Source organism: Hyperolius riggenbachi, chromosome 1 (assembly GCF_040937935.1).
Source record: "Hyperolius riggenbachi isolate aHypRig1 chromosome 1, aHypRig1.pri, whole genome shotgun sequence".
NCBI lineage: Eukaryota > Metazoa > Chordata > Amphibia > Anura > Hyperoliidae > Hyperolius > Hyperolius riggenbachi.
The window spans coordinates 187,893,515-187,915,993 of NC_090646.1; the positions used below are offsets into that span (position 1 = coordinate 187,893,515).

The 22,479-nt window shown below is 42.9% G+C and overlaps 1 protein-coding gene across 4 annotated transcripts in view; it reads left to right on the forward strand.

The window, feature by feature from the left end:
* Positions 1-22,479, forward strand: part of NR3C2 (nuclear receptor subfamily 3 group C member 2) — a 470,603-nt gene that overhangs the window by 143,530 nt on the left and 304,594 nt on the right. The window lies entirely within an intron of this gene.

The window sequence follows — 22,479 nt, forward strand, 5'->3', positions numbered from 1 at the left end:
GATTTAGATCTGGACTTTGACTGAGTCTTTCTAACACATGGATATGTTTTGTTTTAAACCATTCCATTTTTGCCCTGGCTTTATGTTCAGGGTTGTTGTCCTGCTGGAAGGTGAACCTCCACCCCGTCTCAAGTCTTTTGCAGACTCCAAGAGGTTTTCTTCCAAGATTGCCCTGTATTTGGCTCCTTCCATCTTCCCATCAACTCTGACCAGCTTCCATGTCCCTGCTGAAGAAATGCACCCCTAGAGCATGATGCTGCCACCACCATATTTGACAGTGGGGATGGTGTGTTCAGAGTGATGTGCAGTGTTAGTTTTCCGCCACACATAGCGTTTTGTATTTTGGCCAAAAAGTTCCTTTTTGTATCATCTGACCTTCTTCCACATGTTTGCTGTGTCCCGCACATGGCTTATGGCAAACTGCAAATGGGACTTCTTATGCTTTTCTGTCAACAATGGCTTTCTTCTTGCCACTCTTCCATAAAGGCCAACTTTGTGCAATGCATGACTAATAGTTGCCCTATGGACAGATTTCTCCACCTGAGCTGTAGATCTCTGCAGCTCGTCCCGAGTCACCATGGGTGCCTTGACTGCATTTCTGATCAGCGCTCTCCTTGTTCAGCCTGTGAGTTTAGGTGGACGGCCTTGTCTTGGTAGGTTTACAGTTGTGCCATACTCCTTCCATTTCTGACTGATCGCTTGAACAGTGCTCCGTGGGATGTTCAAGGCTTTGGAAATCTTTCTGTAGCCTAAGCCTGCTTTCAATTTCTCAATATCTTTATCCCTGACCTGTCTGGTGTGTTCTTTGGACTTCATGGTGCTGTTGCTCCCAATATTCTCTTAGACAACCTCTGAGGCCGTCACAGAGCAGCTGTATTTGTACTGACATTAGATCACACACAGGTGCACGCTGGTCATTAGCACTCATCAGGCAATGTCTATGGGCAACTGACTGCACTCAGACCTAAGGGGGCTGAATAATTATGCAGACCCCACTTTGCAAGTATTTATTTGTAAAAAATGTTTGGAATCATGTATGATTTTCATTCCACTTCTCAGGTGTACACCACTTTGTATTGGTCTTTCACGTGGAATTCCAATAAAATTGATGCATGTTTGTGGCAGTAAAATGACAAAATGTGAAAAACTTCAAGAGGGCCGAATACTTTTGCAAACCACTGTACATGTTCACCTATCCGTTCTCTCAATTCCCGTGTAGCACGGCCCACGTACTGATACCCGCACCCACACTATATTAAGTTTAAATATTATATATATATATATATATATATATATATATATATATATATATATATATATATATATATACGGAATAAAAAGACAGCACTACAAGGCAGCTACTGTAGATGCATACATTCTGTGCTGGGTATAGTTATTAGTAGACAAAATGGCAACAAATGTATCTACCTTTTAGTATTTCAGCACTACCAATTTCCAGGTCCTGGGAATAGATTTGTCTATAATTTATAAAGGTACAGTATATATTCCCATCTTAAAAGTTGAAGAGAACCCAAGGTGTGTTTAAAGAATGTTATCTGCATACAGAGGCTGGATCTGCCTATACAGCCCAGCCTCTGTTGCTATCCCAAACCCCACTAAGGTCCCCCTGCACTCTGCAATCCCTCATAAATCACAGCCGTGCTGTGAGGCTGTGTTTACATCTGTAGTGTCAGTCTCAGCTGCTCCCCCGCCTCCTGCATAGCTCCGGTCCCTGCCCCCGTTCCTTCCCTCCAATCAGCAGGGAGGGAAGGGATGCAGGCAGGGACTGGAGTTCTTCAGGAGGCGGGGAGAGCAGCAGACTGACACTATAGAGATAAACACAGCCAGCTCTGACAAGCTGTTTGTCAGCAGCGTGGCTGTAATTTATGAGGGATTGCAGAGGGCAGGGGGACCTTAGGGGGGTTTGGGATAGCAACAGAGGCTGGGCTGTATAGGCAGATCCAGCCTCTGTATGCAGCTAATATTCTTCAAACCCACCTCGGGTTCTCTTTAAACGTTAACGGGGACCTGAGCTAAGCTCGGGTTCAGAATCACATACATACCTCTGGAGAGCGAAGCCTCTGGATCCTACTGAAGCTCCCCACAGTATCTGTCATACTCACGTGGCTCTGCTCCATCCTCGGCGTCTTCCACGTGCAGCTCGTCCGTGCACTGGCGTCCTTTGGTTTCTGTGCATGCGCGCGTTGCCGGCTGTGGTTTGGCGATGGCAGCCGGGGTCGTGCGTACGTTCGTATGGAATGGCGTCAGACCTTGCGTACGCATGCGCGGGGTTTTGGCGGACATTCGTACGCATGCTTGGCGGTCAAGATTAGGCGCCAAAGTGCAGCCCTGCCCCTATAAAAGGCCTGCTCTCCCAGCAGCCAATGCTGTTCGTTCTGACAGCTAGTGTGTGGTTCGCTTGCTAGCCCTTGAGCTCTGGCCAGCCTTCTTGTTTGATCTACCATTGTGGCCCGGATTACCTGACTACTCCTTGATCTGCTACCCCTGGTTTGACCTTCTGTCTGAATCTTGACTACGCCTGCCTGCCGCCTGCCCCGACCACTGCCTAAATCTTGACTACGCCTGCCTGCCGCCTGCCCCGACCACTGCTTGAATCTTGACTACGCCTGCCCCAACCACTGCCTGAATCTTGACTACGCCTGCCTGCCGCCTGCCCCGACCACTGCCTGAATCTCAACTACGTTAGCCTGCCACCTGCCTCGACTCTGCCTGGAACTTGACTACGCTTATTGGCTACTCTATACTGTGGTGTTACTGTTCTCTCAACCACCAGCTGAGATTATCCCAGTAGTGACCTGATGCACACTAGGCAGCTAAGTCCAGCCTTCCCTATGGGGTTTGTTGGTAAACACCCGTGGATGCTTAGACTCCACTGCTTGGTAACATCTCCTCCTGCGGTGGAAGAGTCAACAGTGGCCGAAGACTTAACAGTACCCTCCGGTCCCTTGTTGCCACTTGTAGCCCCTATAGCTGATCGGGTCATGCTCCTCTTATGACATAAGCTTGGCCCGTGCCTTCGCAGTAGCATGGGGCAGCTTGTGCATGAGTGTCTCCTGCTTACTGAACAGGAGTGGTCATATTCACACAGACGCAGTACGGCTCACTCGTGCTTGAAGGGTAGAGCACCCTGATCACATTACAGGCAAGCCCTTGTTGGTAATCTTTGGAGGGTCCGTGAGTGGTAACGGAGGACCAGATGATGCTTTGGGAAGCCTCATTAGGATCCAGAGGCTTCTCTTTTCTTAACCTCCCTGCTGTTCTAACAATGTGCTGCGCACGGCAGGGAGGGTGTTTTTTTGCATTTTTTTTTCTTTTTAGCATGTAGCTAGCCTAGCGCTAGCTACATGCTTCCCCCCTCCCTGCGGCGCCCCCCGTACGCGCTGATCGCCGCCGGCGCATATGCCCATCCGGAAATCCCGTTCTGAACAGGATTTCCATGAGGGCGTCGTGACGTCAGAGGTAGTCCCGATCCACCCCTCAGCGCTGCCTGGCACTGATTGGCCAGGCAGCGCACGGGTCTCGGGGGGGGGGGGGACCCTCTGATGCGGCGGGTAGCGGCGAATCGGCGCGGAGCGGCGGCGATCGTAAGTGACACGCAGCTGTGTATTAAAAAAAATTATGCAAATCGGCCCAGCAGGGCCTGAGGAATCCTCCGCGGCGGGTTACCCCGAGTTGAGCTCGGGATAACCGGCAAGGAGGTTAAAGAGGAACTCCAGTGAAAATAATGTAAAAGTACTTCATTTTTACAATAATTATGTATAAATGATTTAGTCAGTGTCTGCCCATTGTAAAATGTTTCCTCTCCCTGATTTACATTCTGACATTTATCACATAGTGACATTTTTACTGCTGGCAGGTGACGTCAGTAGAAGGAGATGCTGCTTGCTTTTTTGGCAGCTGTAAACAGCTGAAGTTATTTCCCACAATGCAGCAAGGCTACCACAGTGTGATGTCAGCACCCTGACAACACACTGTGGGAGGGGTTTCACCACAATATCAGCCATACAGAGCCCCCTGATGATCCATTTGTGAAAAGGAAAAGATTTCTCATGGGAAAGGGGGTCTCAGCTACTGATTGGGATGAAGTTCAATTCTTGGTTACGGTTTCTCTTTAAGTTTGTGATTTTGTACCTAAGCTTTGGCTCGTTTACACTTTAAAGCTGAATTAGTTTTGAATAGCGTTGAAGGGATCAGAAGCTTCTAGGGGTTTACTACTGTGTCCCACTTTGAGATCACTTTTTAGCTGTAGGGTCTTCATGGAGCTTTGTGACTGTACTGTGAAAAGGGGTAGTCCTGGGGACAGAATGTGAGTGACACATCAAGAAGTAGTGAGGCATTCTAACTTTTTCTACACTCTATAAAAATGTATTTCTTTCTGTTTTTCTCACCCCTGTCTGGACAGGAAGTGATGAAACTTACCACAGATAGGAACACAGAATAGCAGTTTATATTTTAAAGACGTAGTTCAGTCTCCTGTTTTTATTTTTATGTAAATGTCTGCAGCTTGGAAAAGTGTGAAACCCATCATATATTGCATTTGATTGATGCAATTCCAAGCTGCATAAATTTGCATATAATTAATATTCTCATCCTCTTGAAGTTACGAGTATCTTATTGCCCACCTTCTCTCTGCTGCTCCATAAAGAATCTTTGTGGCTAGCACTGCAGCTAAAGCTCTGCAGAGTTTCATTATACATTCTTGTTAAATCCTTCTTATTTTTTGTCTTATAAATCATTTACCCTTCCCAAGCCCTCCCCAGTGTGTCTATGAATAAGGTTTATTAAAGGAAGTGATTAATGTTTTATTGGAAGCAGGGAGGGGTGATGAAAGAGGTACACGTGACTTTTATAAAGTCACAGGGAGGATGTGAGAAAAGTAAAATGCTTAATTACACATATCTTCAAAGGCTGGGTGCATTTTGGGTGCCATAGATACCAACATATGATCACATATCTTTGTGACTCCTCATTAGGCAGCTCTGTTAGGGGAAAATGTAAATGTTACATTTTTTTTAGTAGATTGCATTGTTTTCCAGACAATCAGCCATTACCAGGCATGTCTCCTTACCAATTCTCATCTTTCTGCAGGAACAAACATACATTTTAAGTCTAGGATTCAGAAGACATTGTTTTCTAAGAAAGAACAGAAGTCAGATCATGCTTGTATATCCTACAGTTGTGGGTGAAATATTCAATTGCCCAAACACTCACCATCAGCCAAATCAATGGCAGAAACTGATGATTAATTCTCCAACACTTGTGTAAATTGCGGGTTTATTGATTGGCAGCTCTTGCCTTTAATTTGGGTGTTGTCCCCTCCATTTCCTGTGGAGAAGCTATTTGCATAATTGTTGAATTTTCTGCTCAACACTTATGTAAACTATTGTCAATTACAGCTGTCTTTTCCAGCTATTTTACTTTTACTTTACTCTTTTAAGTAGTTTTGATCATCATACTAATTTGAAAGTTATTTACTGCATGAACTAATAACTTTATCAAGTGGGTATTTGATCACTTTTTTTTCCTTGTGCTTTAGTGTAAACAGTTTCGTTCTAAAAGATCAGACTGCCAATAGCAGACGATCACAGGCTGCGACTGCAGTCATCATTTTGCATGCCACTTCCTTTGTATAAAGAGCTTTTCTAATTACCTCTTGGAGATTTTGATATTTTAGCTCGTAGTAACACATTTATGTAAACTGGTGCCATTTCGGAGACATCTATTCATGCGTAAAGAAGAAAAGTATCATGTGAAAATTGATTTTCCATACCATGCACTGCTGGAAAGGGCATCTTGTTACTCATCGATCACCTATGGTATTTAAGCCATGCACAGTACTCTCTCTTGCTGGGGAAAGGATTGAAGATGTGATTGATGGCTGATACCCAATACGAGGCAATATATGAAACTGCCTGGCTTCTCTATTGACTCTCTTTGCCCCGCTGTTTCTTGTAGGCATCAACTTCACATCATTACTTTCTGGCTTGTCAGAAATTTCAATACAATTTGTGTAATGCTTCTTCATTTTATGTTGTTAAAAAAATGGGATGTTTTAATTATTTTTAATGTATGTAAAGTTGAAAAGCTATAATACAGATATTGTGTTTTTTCAGTAACATTTTATTATGTCTGTTAATGGCTTAAATGCGTTTTTAGAAGGTGAGTAATGGCGTTTTACTAGCTTATTTGACACCTAATTTGTAAAATGTTCCTTCACTTTAAAGATTTTGCTTTTATTCGACGTTCATTCATGTACGTTAGTGCTTGTCCCGCAAGTATCCTGTTGACTGTGGATGACATTCCTACCTTCTTTCTATGCTTACAATGGGCTGAATTGGATCAGCAATCCTGAGCAACTTTTATTCCGAGTTTAGTAGTTCCAAAATAAACTGCTGCTGCTATTCCAAGCCATACGATGTTTGTGCTAAGGGCATAAATAAATGTAATGGTTAGCAATGAGCGCTTTTACAGCACTTATTCAGGCTTGCTCCCAACTTATTACATCTACTAGTCTCTGGATTGGTGAGCTTTTTAAAGAATTAATTGGATGTTTTATTTATGGGGTTTCTAAATTTATGTTGATACAACTTATCAAAGTTATAAAAGCTATTTTGAATTTAATATAATTGAAAGTCATTTACATTTTTTGTTAAATTTTCAATTTGCGGTATTTTATAGATGTGGCAGATTATTAAAACGATGCTTCCTTGTAGCCATGCCAACAATGCATCATTTAGTAACTAATATTTTTGTGTATTGTGTGGTTCAAGCCCAAATTCAGGAAATATTTGTATTTTCCACATAGGATAGAGTAGAAAAGTGTTTTTTATTTTATTGCAATCTGTATTCCCATCTCGGGAAATTTCTCCCACTTCCTGCCCTAACAGGAAATGTGTGCATCCCTAAAACAGGCACGGTCACAGCAACAAATAAGATCTGTTTTGTTGACTGGGAAAACGGTTGTACATTTCCCGTCTCTGGGACCCCAGATTTGCTATTTGGACAGCAACCCATTGCAGGAATAGCCAGTGTTTCCTCGCCTGACTCACCTGCAGGAAAACGCTGCATATTTGGGCCACATTTGGTCCTAGTGGAAATGAGCCTTAATAGTAGAAACATTCAAGATGCAGATGGTGTAACATTTCAGGACAAGATTCTGGATTGGAGCTATGTCATGATGAGCATAAATCAAGCTTCCCCTCTGCTATTCAGGGTAACTGAATCAGACTCAAGCACAGTCCATAACCTGTTCCACATTCTGACCTGTTGTCCAGTATTTATTTCTTGGCATGTTCTGTACATGCTTCATATTTCTGGTAGCCCATGGCTTCTCAGTTTGATGCAGGGCTATGCCATACATCACGTTTCATAAAAACAGCAATAGCAGTCTGAATACATTGATTGAAAAAGTAAGCTTTATGGAACCTGGCCAGGCACATCTATAAGTTCAGTTAAAATGAGAAGGTCTTCCTGGTATTAACAGGTAACTTTCATAAGGTACAGAGTCCTTAGTCATAAATGATGGAAAAACCATCTGCTGAGCAACATGCCCTTCTAATGTTCAGTGACGTAAATAATTTGACTTCTAGAGTAATAAAAATTGAATAGCCTCTGGAAACGGCAAAGATAGAGAAAATTAGTTATCGAGCCATGTGACATGGGTGAATCCCTCACCAGAAATGTATATAACCAGATGGTAATCTTCTGAATGCAACTGAATAGGATTGCTTTGACACTGGTGAGAACACTTTATTGCTTCGTCACTACCCAGAGACTGCTGTAACGGCGATATATAAATGTGATGCATTTGTACCATGGCTATGCCAGGACAATATCATAGTTGTAGTACATTTCCAGTTGTTTGAATACATTGGAATAGAACATACTTTGTTTAGAAAAAATGACTCTGGTGAACTCTGGTAAATCTGCTTGTCTACACAAGTCCTCAATAAGGTATCTTTAGAAATGTCCAAATATTTCCTGTAGGAAAATGTAAAATGACCCAACAAACATGGGCTAGACATATTATACAGTATCGCTGTATAATGTTTGTAACCCCACCCTCCCAGTGATGCTTAGCTTACGCTGATTAGTCATGCAGAATTCTCACCCCAAAGCATTCTGGGAGACCAGGTATATTTTGTATTGGCTTTGGAATTCTCAGTAACAAACATTCAGCAGAGATGGCTCGGCAGTTTTAACCACTTGACATGCTGACGTATAAAAACGTCCTGCTGGAGCTTCTTAATGGCTCCAGGACGTTTTTATAAGTCAGACAGTGCTGCTGCTGCTGTGCGCGCGCATGCACGTGCGCACTCCCACGCCATGGCGACGGGGCGGGATGACGTCACCGACGTCAGCGACGTCGTGACGTCATTGGGAGTCCCGATCCACCCCTCAGCAATGCCTGGCACTGATTCGCCAGGCAGCGCACGGGGTCTGGGGGGGGGGGGGGGGGCGCGGCGCGACGGATAGCGGCGATCGAGCGCGGGGCAGCGGCGATCGGTGTGCTGACGCAGCTAGCAAAGTACTAGCTGCTTTCAGCAAAAAAAAAAAATTAAGCAAATCTGCCCAGCGGGGCCTGAGAAAACCTCCTGCGCGGCTTACCCCGAACTACGTTCAGGGTTACCGCCAGGAAGGTTAAACCACCAGCAAGCAAGAAAATACTCAAAATAATTTTGATAGTACTTTTCTCACCTACTTTTTGATACTTTTTCAATTGCAAAGTGTTGAAAAGTTATTTTAACCCCCTGGCTATGTGGGTCTGTGGTTTTTGCATGTTATACTGCACTCCGGCCTAAGCCCAGCGGTCATGACCACACCAGCCAAATGATAGCAATGTGCATACAATCAGCTCCGTAATGTCCAAACATAGGTTGATATACAGCCTAATCGTTAGCCTGCTAAAACAGAGTCCTGCATTACCGAACAGCTGTAGTGAAAATTCTGACATATGTGTTATTCAGTTTCGTAGTGTCAGGTGGATGAAACCAAGTGAAGAGAGATATCACTGTCCCTGTCAGCAGACTTGCTGACAGATGAGGAGCTGTGAGGTATTGAAAAATGGCATTTCTGAGCATTGTCTTGACTTTAGGGATAGATGAATGTTTATCTTTTGCCATAGTGGTGCCATAAGTGCTTGGTATAATGTTTGAAGCACATTGATTATTGAACACCTAGAGGTCCATTTGTTTTGTGTACTGACACTTGTGTTTGATAAAATGCCTTTAACTAGCTGAGCAATACAACTATGGAAAATTAGACTAATATGGGACATGTTATTTTGCTTTACTGATATGTCGTAAATTATGTTGGAAATATTGTCTCAAGACTTCCATTGTATAAATTTGCATGCTTGGCAATAATATGCATTTATTTGCTAAGTCTTTATAACAGGGACAGCATTTATGTGGCATAACTTTAATAAACCCTTTTTCTGTTTCATATACGCTGCTTTCCCCTTCCTGCTGTCTGGCCTCATTCAAACAATTATTTCTGTTTGTGAAATGCTCTGTATTTATACATACCATTTCATGGTAATTGCTGTTGCCTGCGCCGCTCTTCGGATAGATGTGTTTTCAGATGTCAGTATTTTGTGCAAAGAAAGTTGTAGTTTTTTTCTTTCAGAAATAATGCTTACATTTTGTTTTAATATGATCCATTTATGCACTCATTTGTACATTTCAGTGTCAAGGTTTAGCACCTACGAGCTTCAGGCATTAGTGGGGCTTGACTAATGTGGATTGACATCATTATTTCAGTTCATTAAGAAGATAAATTGCAGTAGCATTGGTTCAGAATGGCTGGATGAGACAGCAGGCCTTTTTGACACTTTCTGGCATAGTATCACTATCAGAATTGCTTGTTCTCAGGAATACTACTTTGTTAGCCCAAAATCTGAAACTCAGACGATGACCGTTATGAAACTCTTTGCAAGACATAGTTAGATTCATATGAATGCCTGTTTATCTGAGTTATAATTCATTATCTATGCCTTCTGTGAATAGAAGCATATACCTTTTTTACCTTAACGACATCCTACAAGGTGTGTTAACCTCCTGAGCGTTCTGGATGAGCTGAGCTCGTCCAGAGACGCCGGAGGGTGCCGCTCAGGCCCTGCTGGGCCGATTTTCACGAAATAAAAAGGAGCACACGCAGCCGGCACTTTGCCAGCTGCGTGTGCTACCTGATCGCCGCCGCAGCGCAGCGATGCGCTGCATGCAGCGGCGAAAGAGGGTCCCCCCAGCCGCCCGAGGCCAGCGCAGCCGGACCAAACAGTTCCGGCCAGCGCTAAGGGCGGGATCGGAGGCGGCTGACGTCAGGACGTCGGCTGAAGTCCATGACGTCACTCCGCTCATCACCATGGTGGCCCTTCTTGTTACTTCTGATCGCCGGAGGCGATCAGAAGTACGGATTAGGGGCGCCCTCTAGTGGGCTTTCATGCAGCCAACTATCAGTTGGCTGCATGAAATATTTTTTTTTTTATTTAACCGTCCGGTCGCCAGCCTGGCGATCTTAATAGAGCGCCAGGCAGGTTAAAGAGGAACTGCAGTGAAAATAACGTAATGATAAAAAGTGCTTAATTTTTACAATAATTATTTATAAATGATTTAGTCAGTGTTTGGCCATTGTAACATCTTTCCTCTCCCTGATTTACATTCTGACATTTATCACATGGTGACATTTTTATTGCTGATAGGTGATGTTTGTGGAAAGAGATTATGCATTTTTGGCAGTTGGAAACAGCTGTTATTTCCCACAATGCAACAAGGCTCCCACAGTGTTATGTCTGCACCCTGGTGCTGAAATCACACTGTGAGAGGGGTTTCACCGCAATATCAGCCATACAGAGCTCCCTGATGATCCATTTGAGAAAAGGAAAAAAAAATCTCATGGGAAAGGGGGTAACAGCTACTGATTGTTCAATTCTTGGTTACAGTTTCTCTTTAAGAAATAAATAAACATACGAGACAGAGATGAATAGCACACCAGTGCTGTAGGCATTACTCTGATACATAAAATGCCTTTTATCCCACCAGCATGCTAGAAAATACTCAATTTTTCTGAATTTTTTCACCTACTTTTTGGTACATTTTTCAATTTCAGCGTGCTGAAAAGTTGTTTTAATCAGAAGATTAAAAATTATCTCCTAGGAGAAAACTTATTGCAAAAAGGATCAGGTCTATAGTGCGTACACCTTCCAAATCTCTTATCTGTCTCCCTGAGACATTTTAACTTCATGAAACAGATTTAACCTCATATTAACAGGTTACATAACACTTCAACATAAACAAGTTATTACTGGACCAGGCCATGTGTGTCAGGGTTTTGGAAGTTACAGGGTTCCAAGGGTTAAAAAGAAGGATTTGATGGTGATAGCTGCCACATGTTTATTTGTATTAAATATGGTAAGCTTTCCTCTGTCTGTAGGAGTAACTGAATGGTTTCAAATACATTTCATCACTTCTACCAAAGGTGTAAGCCTGCCCCAGCTTCAATGTTCTTGTCTGCTTATCACAGTAGAAAAGGCCTTCTCCCGCCACAATCCTATTAGTCTTCTCTATACAGGAAGCATTCATTCCTGGTGTCACTGCAATGGCTGCGGAAAAGAGAGCCCCCAGTTTTCCTGGTTTCTGCTGATCACAGTAGAGGTCAAATGTGAACTCGGATCTCTTCATAGAAATGACATGTAATGTGTACTGGCCCAAAGGGACATGCTTGCCACCTTGTGGCAGCAAAGAAAAAAAATAAAAGTAAATATAAAAATAAAAATGTAATCAAAATCACAAATAAAAAGAATTAAAACTGCTAGCTGGAACAAAAACATGCACATTACATGATATGTTCAAAATCACATGCTACAAGAAGGCTATAAAATGCTGTAAAATGTAATCTCCTTTTTGTGCCTGGGGTTTAGTGTATTGGCCTAAATAACAGTGATCCAGTAGCGTATTCATAGATGCTCCACAAGTGCTTTACGTGAGAAAGCATAGCAGACGCCTATGCTGAACTATCAAATGATAGGAGTGCTCTGAGCTCTCCCATACTAACTGGTGCATGTAATGAGACCAGCTACTATTTCCATCAACAACCGGACACTTGTACAGTGACAGGTAATAAAATAAAATGCTAAAGTTACTTGTGTCTCACCGTAGCAGATCTATGAATAGCCCAGCCCTTTCAGAGGAAACTGCTGTCCACACTATCATTTTAATAATAGACTGTAAATGTAATTATAGAAATGTATTTTCCATGGCAGCTTAGACCCTCATTATCAAACATCGGGACACTTTAAAATGTAAATAAAACAGACTGCAGTGATATGAAAACCCTAGATTTAATTACAAATAGTACTAAAAAAAACATGGTAGTTGTTTAAAATGAGAAATTATTTTTGAATATGATATGCTCATTCTGAATTTTATGCCAGCAGAACATTTCAAAAAAGTAGGAAAGGAGCATGTTTACCATTGTGTTGCACTTCGCCTTTATAATGCTCTACAAATGTTTGGGAAGTGAGGAAACCAATTGCTGTAGTTCTGTTAGTAAAATGTAATACAATACAATAACATTTCTATAGCGCTTTTCTCCCATAGGACTCAAAGTGCTTAGGCTCTCTCAGATTCAGTAATTGGTAGTAGGATGAAGTATTCACACAACAAAAGTTATATTTCTGCAAATACCAAACTGAACAGGTGGGTTTTCAGTCTGGATTTAAACACGTCCAGGAATGGAGTTGTCCTGATCTGTTGAGGTAAGGTGTTCCAAAATGTAGGGGCAGCATGACAGAAGGCTCTGGGACCAAAAGTTTCCAAGTGGACTCTGGGTATGACTAGATTATTAGAACCTGTGGATCTGAAAATGCGGGGATTTTTACGCAGCTGCAGCATTTCTTTCATGTATCCAGGGCCCAGATTATTCAGTGTTTTAAATGTCAGTAGGCCGATCTTGAATAGGACCCTCCATTCTATAGGTAGCCAGTGAAGGGAGTGCAGGACTGGCGTTATGTGGCAGTGACGGGGTTGGATGGCTAGCAGTCTGGCAGCAGTATTCTGTATCAGCTGTAGGCGGTACAAGTCCTTTTTTGGAAGGCCAGTGTAGAGAGCATTGCAGTAGTCCAGTCGGGAGGTAATGAAGGTGGGATGAGGTGCTTGAGATGTTCTTAAAGGACTTACGAGGCCAGGAATTCAGAAAAAAAAAAAAGTTAGCTACCTGCTTCAGCTTGTCAGGCACGGAGGACGCCGTCCGCGCCCTCTGTGCCGTTTCGCCGGGTCCCCGCCGCTCACTAGCCCCCCTAACGGTCCCCGACCACGCGGCCCGGGTCGGGCTCTCCAGCCTGTACAAACATGGCGGCCGGAGCTGGCCGCGGCTGCGCAGTACGCATAGCCGCGAGTGCGGCTGCGCAGCTCTAAGGCCAAACCCCCCGATCCACGTAACAGTAGCGTGGATTGGGGGTTGGCCTTAGAGCTGCGCAGCCGCTCTCGCGGCTATGCGTTCTGCGCAGCCGCGGCCAGCTCCGGCCGCCATGTTTGTACAGGCTGGAAAGCCCGACCCGGGCCGCGCGGTTGGGGACCGTTAGGGGGGCTAGTGAGCGGCGGGGACCCGGCGGAACGGCACAGAGGGCGCGGACGGCGTCCTCCGTGCCTGACAAGCTGAAGCAGGTAGCTAACTTTTTTTTTTTTCTGATTTCCTGGCTTCGTAAGTCCTTTAAGGTGAAAATAAGATGATTTTACCACAGCAGAGATGTGAGTTCTGAAGTTTAAATCCCCATCAATTAGAACTCCCTGGCTACGCACATGATCAGAGCTGTGTAGATCCGTACCTCCTATTCCCAGTGGTGAAGACTGCAAGTTAAGTTGTTTTGTTGTCATGTGCTGCCCTCCGATCAGAAGGACTTCAGTTTTGTCTGCATTTAGTTTCAGTCAGTTGTCACTCATCCATTGCTGTAGTTCACGTAAGCAGGCGTTTATAGTTAGAGTTGGGTCTGTCACACCAGGCTTGAAGGAAAGATACAGTATAGTTGGGTGTTGTCCGCATAGCAGTGGTATGTCAGGCCATATTTTCGGATTAGTTTTCCAAGTGGTAACCTGTAAATCATGAAAAGCAGGGGAGAAAGGATTGAGCCCTGAGGCACTCCATACTTAAGTGGTACAGAGGTGGACAGGAAGGGCCCCATAGACACTTTTTGGGTTTTGCCACTCAAGAAGGATTGGAACCACTGAAGAACTATGCCATCAATGCTGCAGAATTCCTGTAGCCTGTTTATCAAGATGTCATGGTCAACTGTATCAAAGGCTGCAGAGAGGTTTAGCAGTATGAGGATGGAGCACTCTCCTCTGTCTCTTGCCATGAGCAGGTGGCATATTTGGATGAGGGCAGTTTCAGTGCTGTGAGGTTTCCTGAAGCCAGACTGAAATGGGTCATAACTGTTTTGAAGGATTTTGGCTTCTAGCTGGAGGTATATAGCTTTTTCAATTAGCTTACCCAGAAAGGGAAGGTTAGAGACAGGTCTGTAGCTGGTCATTGCATTTGGGTCCAGGGAGGGTTTTTTGAGGAGAGGCCTGATGATTGCTTCCTTCAGTAAAGCAGGAAATATCCTTGATTGTAAGGAACAGTTCACAATTTTGAGGAATACCGGTACAAACAGGTCGGGGCAGTTCAACATAAACTGTGTTGGGCCAGGATCCAGGTCACAGGTAGTTTGGCGGAGGTAAAGGGGAATGCTTGATGTAACTTCTTCATCAATTTCTTTGAAGTTTGACCAAGGTGTTACGTTGTCTCTGCTAATGGTCTTCGGCTCTATATTAGGCTCAGATGCTGTAAGTTGGATGGTGGACCTTATAGCGGAGACTTTGTCTGAGAAGAAATGGGGCAAATTGGTCACAGAGGTCCTTTGAAGACTGGATATTAAGTTTTTGACAAGCCGAGCTGCAGAGTTTTTCCACTATGCGGAACAGTTGGGCTGGGTTTTTAACTGCATTTGCAATCTCTTGTGATAGAAAGGATGATTTTTTCCCCGTGATTACCTTTTGGTGGCTCTTCAAGTGGAGGATTAAGGCATGTTTGTCTTCTGGGGACTGAGATTTGCGCCACAGTCTTTCAAGTTTTCGGCCTCGTCTTTTCAGCTCATTTATAGAGTTATCAAACCACTGTGCATGATGGTGTGGGGTAAGATATTTGGTGCACAGAGGAGCAATGGTCTCAAAGGTGGAGGACACACATTTGTTGTACTTAAACACCAGAGTATCAGGGTCCAAGCTAGAGTCAGTCAATTCATCAAAGCTAAGGTTATCTCGGATATGTTGTGGTGTTAGCCCTTTTAAGTGGTGATATTTTATTTGGTTCTTGAACTGGTGTTTGACAGCTGGTATTGAGAGGGAGAAGTGGATAGTGTGATGGTCTGACCAGGCAACAGGATTAATTTCCACACTGGCTATTGACAGCCTAGTATGGAATATAAGGTCCAGAGTGTGACCTTTCTTGTGTGTAGCAGAGCTGATTGATTGGAAGAAGTCCAGTTCATATAAGGCATGAGGTAGCTCTATTCCTAATTGCGTTCTTTCCTGTTGCAGAGTATCATGGAATAGTTTGTTGGCCTCCAGGGTGGGACCAACTGGTTCAGAAAGCCAGGTTTCAGTCAGGCAGGCTCGATCAGAAGACTCTATTAGATCATGTATGATTGCTGTTTTGTTGTTTATCGATCTGACGTTACAGAGTACAGTCTTGATTGGGCTACCCTGGGAGCTGAGGTCTGAGATTGAGGACTCCAGGAGAGAACAGTCTCCAGATGGGTGGCTGTCATCTCTGCTGGATTGTGCTGGAGCTCTTAGGGTTGTTGTCTGGGTGTACTCTGTAGATTTTTTCACAGAGTTATTTTGGTTCTGCAGTGAAGAACGTCTTTTCCCACATCCTCGGGACCCTCTTTTAAGGTGCCCATACACTCGTCAGATTGGCAGCAGATAGATAAGAAATGCATCTGATGATCTATCTGATGCGTTTTTAGAACATTTTTTACCAGGATAGAATTCCAATAGATTTCAGTTTGAAATCTATTGAAATTCGATCTGATGGCATTTTTTTGCCATCAGATTTCCATTAAGGCCAATACAAACTGATAAGCAATCTCATCAGATCGACCTAAATTTTCCACCCTGCCAGTTCAATGGAAATCCTTCGAAATCGATCGAAATCGGCCATCGATCAGTCGATTGGCCAACCGATTTGCAATCGATCGATCGATCGGAATCGATCGGTCGGCCAGAAAATCGGCTGAGTGTATGGGCCCCTTAAGTCTTTCTGAGGATTCCAACAGACTTAAGTAGAATTATTGTTGATTTGTAAATTGGATAAATATTTCTTGGTTGGTATACAGCGAGAAGTGTCTCTGCTGAATATTGATCCATTAGAATGGACAAAAGATACAGCTTGCAGGACTCCTGCTGAGAAAGGCCCTGTTTAGAGTCAAGGTGTGAACTTTTTCGGCTCCAGCTTTGATATCCTGCAGAGATCAAAGGGCCTGTGTAGACTGAATTGTCCTTACACAGAGATGTATGGATGGACAGCATGGCTTTGAAAACACAGTCCCTTGTTTAGAAGTTTGAAGATATTATATGTAAAAAATATAGTCTATTGAGCATAGATGCTGTAGATAATCGACAGTGTTTGGCATTCTTGAAGAAATGGGCTTCCCGAAAAAAAAATCTACATTTCAGCACCAAAAGCTGCATATATTCTTCATCAATAATGTTGCCATCCCAGGTGTGCCTATGCCATAACCAGTAGGCATGGTCTGAAATGTTGATTTCTGATTCTGACTAAATTTTGCTCTCCAATAAGTGCCACGGAAATGGGAATTTCTGATTTCCGCAGAATGTTAATTTTTTTTTTGCAAATAACGTTAGTTAATTGTAAAAAAAAAAAAGTGGAATCCGCTATTTTTTTATGGCTGTACACTACTATACACAAACCGTATTTCCAACTGGTAACCACTGTAAACTTCTGCATTCCCTGATTGGCCTAATGCTTCCGAAATCTTCTACTTGGCCTAAAATTACCGCGACAATCTGATTTTCTCTGAAAAATTCAGCATTTTCTGATTGGTCCAATGTTTTTTAATTTTTGATGATTGATTGGCCTAACATTTAAGAGTTGCGGTAATGCAGTATTTTTGTGGAATTCCAATTTCTGCGCACCAGTTTTCGCATACCGATTTCCTCCACGGTAAGACAGTTTCTGATCGGAAAATCAGAAATCGGAATTCTATGGAAATTGGAAGCTCATGTCCTCAAAAAACAATAATGCACCCCCATACCATTACAGATGCTGGATTTTAACTGTGTGCTGGTCCTTCTTAATATGGTGTACATGATTTCTAAAAACAACTTCAAATTCATTTTTTCAGGTCATGAGACAGTTTTGCACTTCATTTCATTTTATTTTCTTTCACCTCTTTCCCAGCCCCTGCAATTAACTCTAAGGTGGACCCACTCTCCTCAAACCCCACCTATCTACAATACTCTCCAGCACCCTGAAAGACCCAGTGATCAGGTCAAGCTGGAGCTTTTGTCCAGGTACCAATTTGCTCTTGGAGTGAAACTTCCATATAAATGCAGTAGCCCGGCATACTGCAGTAACTTCTTGGGCAAAGCGTTGTGATCACAAATTTGCGTGATTTTAGAAGGAAAGCCATTGTTTTTAAGTTTTTTATATTCTTAAAGGGGAAGTGTACCTTTTAAGATAATTTCATAATAAAATCAGTAAAAGATTCTCATATGACTCTCTTTCTAGTACAGATGGTGTTTGTATTGTGTTGTATCCATTCCAGTGCATGTTTTTGGAATGACGCCATTCCTATTGTGTATATCAGGGGTCCCCAAAGGTATTGGGTCGAGGGCCGGGTCAACATACTTCAGACTGCCGGGGGGTCCGGAGTATACATAAAATGCTGTCGAAATCTTTGCGGGCCAGACAGTGAAGCATACCCAGGTGACAGCCTGCAGTCCAATTGGACAGCAGTGTCACCGGATGTGGAATGTGATTGGAAACCAGCACATTACTGCTTTCTGGCTTCCATGTGGATGGGTGATGCCAGCACTGCTATTCTATGTACGGACCACCAATATTTTAAGATGTAGCTGACCGTATTTATAAGTTTTAAATTTTGTGTGATGGGGGGGCCGGTAAAAAAGCCTCAGAGGGCCACATTCGGCCCGCGGGCCTTAGTTTGAGGACCACTGGTGTATATGATGGTAGCGCTAAATTATTAGTTGTATTTTTTTAATGAGCATTACATGATTTTCAGTGTTTTGTGGCTTTTGCACCAACTTTTTGAAACATGTTGGTGGTATCAAATGTAAAATATGCTTATATTCTTTTTAGAAAACAGTATCATTTTAGTTTAGTATTTGCCATGTGGTCTTTGTATGTGCAGTTTTTTTTCTGGAAACTGGATTGTAGTTGTTATTCATATTAATTGATATGAAGGTGCATTGTGAGCTGCTTTGTATGTGAGTGTGACTTTCATTATATTGTTCCTCTGTTACTGTTATTTTCTTTCGGTCTACTCCAGATCTGGAATTTGCCTTAAGGCCTGCTGTCAGGATCTATAACAGTTTGTGGGCTGTATATACAAAGCATACTTCAGCCCTTGGGCATCTATGCAAGGTGATATCTTGGGCCGCTTTCCTTCAGCCAAGCAAGTAGTACTTGCACCCCTCTGATGGTGGACCCTGTTCACTACTCTCTATAAGATAATACCAGCAGGGCTATGTGCAGTTTCCTTCACCTCTTCATTATATTGCCAAGAAACCTTATAAAAGCTGAAAGTGGTTGGGACCGGCCTGGACAATGACTGCCTTGTGCTTGTGGGTCTCATAAATCTTAATCCAGCATCCATATGTACAATGAAAGGTTCAGTAAGTGTTAAGTGAATACTCCAGTTTCAGCATTGAGATGCTAATATTACTTAATCAAGTTGTACTGATTAATTAACTATTTGTTGGTTTTGTTCCATGCACGTTTGGAAAGAAAGAGTTCTCTGACCAGGGCGTGCTCTCCATACACACCCCATACTTGCTTTCCCGCTTAATTTAGTTTTTTTTTCTAGTTTTTACTTTTTATTTTAAGTGTAAATGCACGTATGAACTTAGGTTCCTTACCCTGGGATATGCCTCAGATGGCAGTGCCCAGCTCTGTTGCATAGGTGACTTTTTACTGGTAGTCATGGATACCATAGAGAACAACTCTACCATAGAGGGGCTGACCGTCTACTAAGATGAGTAGTTATTCCTGACTGCTTACCTAGTGGGCACTTCACTGAGAGAAGTGGAGCATTGGCCTCATTCTTGTAGAGAGGCATATTCCAAGTGAGGATACCATAAGCAGTTTTTATGTTCAGGAGGGAGAGGACAGTAGATACAAGCACTTTATTACTTAAAGACTGTTATCTTGTAAACAGGTGCTGACAATAAGTATGTACAGCCTTTCCACCTCAACAGCACAGGTAGCTGCCAATAATGATGCTTTATTGAGTTTTCTTTGCCAAAAGGTTCACCAAAACTGCTAGTTTTCTTTACCTCCATTACATTTGCTGATTTATTTATTTATTTATTTTTTTTTTGGGGGGGGGGGGGGTTATTCCTGGCAACCCCTGATTTCAGTTTCAGGATGATCAGTTAGCTGCACATTACATACATTCTTGTCAGTCTTTTTACAAACTTGGACTAGTCAGGTGTTTGCAGGATGACACTGGAAGCTACCTTTTTTGTTAGCCAACATTACACTACCACTCCAAGCTGTTCCTAATAGATTACTTACTTATCAACACTTTCCCTAGAGTCATGATACAAAACATATGCAAAGGTTTGGGAGATGATGAGAATGAAGGTTATTTACCAGGAAACTGGTTTTCTCCATGACATTGATCTATTTTTCTTCAATACAAGTGTTAAGCCCCATCTACACCATGGGACATTGAAGCGATCCGGCGGCTCGATTAGCCGCCGGATCACCTCTTCCGCGTGCCCGCCGCGTCCCCCGCATTCGATTCCCCGCTCGTCCCCGCCGGCGCCGCTTATCTCCCGCACGATTCCCTGCCATTGTCCCCTCGCGGGGATCGAGCAGGGAATCGGCGGTGAGAAGATCCGTCCTGTCGGTTCTTATCAATCGAGCCGCATCAGCGGCTCGATTGTGTCTGTGTGGGTTTCCTCTGGACACACCAGTTTCCTCCCACATCTCAACATACAGTACAGATAAGTTAATTGGCTTCCCCCTAAATTGGCCCTAGGCTACAATACATACACTAAATGATACATACATAGACATATAACTATTGTAGGGATTAGATTGTGAGCTCCTCTGAGGGACAGTTAAGTGACAAGACAATATATATATATATATATAAATATATATATATATATATATATACTGTACAGCGCTGCGTTAGATGTCAGCGCTATATAAATACTAAATAATAATAGGTTATGTCATAAAGCTAAATACCTGTTTGATAAAAGCTAATGTGGAAGCAACTAAATGCAAAAAAAACCCGCACAAATTGTTATTTTGAGTGCTTTAAGGTGGTGGTATATTGTATGCATAAAGGTATTAGCTGGTGTGTTGCAATGGGGGAGGGGTTGTCATATATGACCTTCCATTCTCATCAAGATGTAGGTATATTTCCTGTACTGCTGAAAAGAACTGGCTTCCTCTTGCGCTGTTAACAAGGCTAAGCCACGTATCCCCTTAGTAAACTGCTATAGTATTTCCTTTCTTTCACTCATTTAATATCTCACTGCTGTCAACTCAGTAATTTATTCATTATAAATTTCATTGTAAATAGAAGTAGAAATTTTATTTTAAAGAGACTACAAGTTAGGCTATCATGTTTTTACAGCCCTTATTGATACATTCACTTTCAGAAGTAATCTGCTAATAAGAATACCATATGTTGTGTGACTACTACCAAAGTGCCAGATATTTTTGGAAAGGCAAGTTCTTTCAACACTTAACATGTAAAAGGTGTTGCTTATTTGTGTTAGTGTACAAGTAAGAAAACAACCACCCAATGATCATTTGTTTTGTAAAACAGAAGGTATTTGCAAATCTTTAAGCTGGGTGCATGTCCAAAGCGCAGACAGTGGGTTGGTGCAGACACCTTCCCATAGGTCCTCCTATCACACGTAGACATTCAGCTCCATTACATGTTCTGATGAAGTCCAAGTATCCTCCATGACTGTAGGCAGGATGGAATAAATGGCTTCTTATAAGTTAAGCTGTGCATATGCTATAAACCAGATTCATTTGCACACCTTTTTGTTGGTCTTGTAATTATGTAGTGATATTTTAGACAATGGCAGTGACGCTCTTCAAAATTGTTTAGTTTTTTGCCTTAAAGGAAAACTTAAGGCAACTATAAAAAATGAGATTTACTCACCTGGGGCTCCCCTCAGCCCCCAGCAGCCGATCGGTGCCCTCGCAGCCCCACTCAGATGCTCCTGCACCCGCCGGCGAACACTTATATCGCCCCCTATGCTGCTATTGTGGCCAACTCGTCGCAATAGCAGCATAGGAGGCGATATACAGGCTGGGAACGCGAGCCGGAAGTGTTCGCCGGCGGGTGCAGGAGCATCTGAGCGGGGCTGCGAGGGCACCGATTGGCTGCTGGGGGCTGAGGGGAGCCTCAGGTGAGTAAATCTCATTTTTTATAGTTGCCTTAAGTTTTCCTTTAAGAAAATTATCTTGATCTTTGCAGTGTCTATGAAGTCATACACACATCAATAGTCCCCTGCGCAAACATTCATTTAATTGTCAGCTTTGGCCATATGTTTGTAGATGTCTGTCTCCTCAAGCCAAGCCATGCCAGATAGCCATGGAGCATCGGCACACATTAACACAAAGAAGCCAGGTTTGTGGTCTGCTTACCAAATCTCCAAACTGTATCATCATATCTGAAGAGCAATTACAGTTGGGTTGGTTTGGGCAGTAATAAGTCACTTTATGATACTTTTCAGCTCCTCAGTTATTTGGAATTACATAATGATTTCTATCCTGAATACAATTTTTGTCATAAATATTCAACCATCTGCATCCCAAACTGAGCTGAGTTCCACAGTTATTTTTAGTTTATTTTTAGATCCACCACAACGAAATAGCAGGAGACAGCTAGACTCAAATAGCCTATTTAGACTGGTGAACAAAGAGAACCGCCATAAGGCACATTAGGGCTGCAGTTCATTTCCTTCAAAAGGCTCAGGTATCATGTCTAACTTCCCGGGTTCTCATTTATTGGAGACAAGCCACTTCTAAATGTGCTTTCCACCTCCTAGGCACCAAGCAGCACTTGAAAAAGCAATTACTAAAATATAATTGCCAGTAACCTATGGCCATCTGAACAGGGAAAAAATATCTCCAGATCAGAAATGATCCCGTGCAGCTGAGTTGTATGCTTTTTTCTTTATT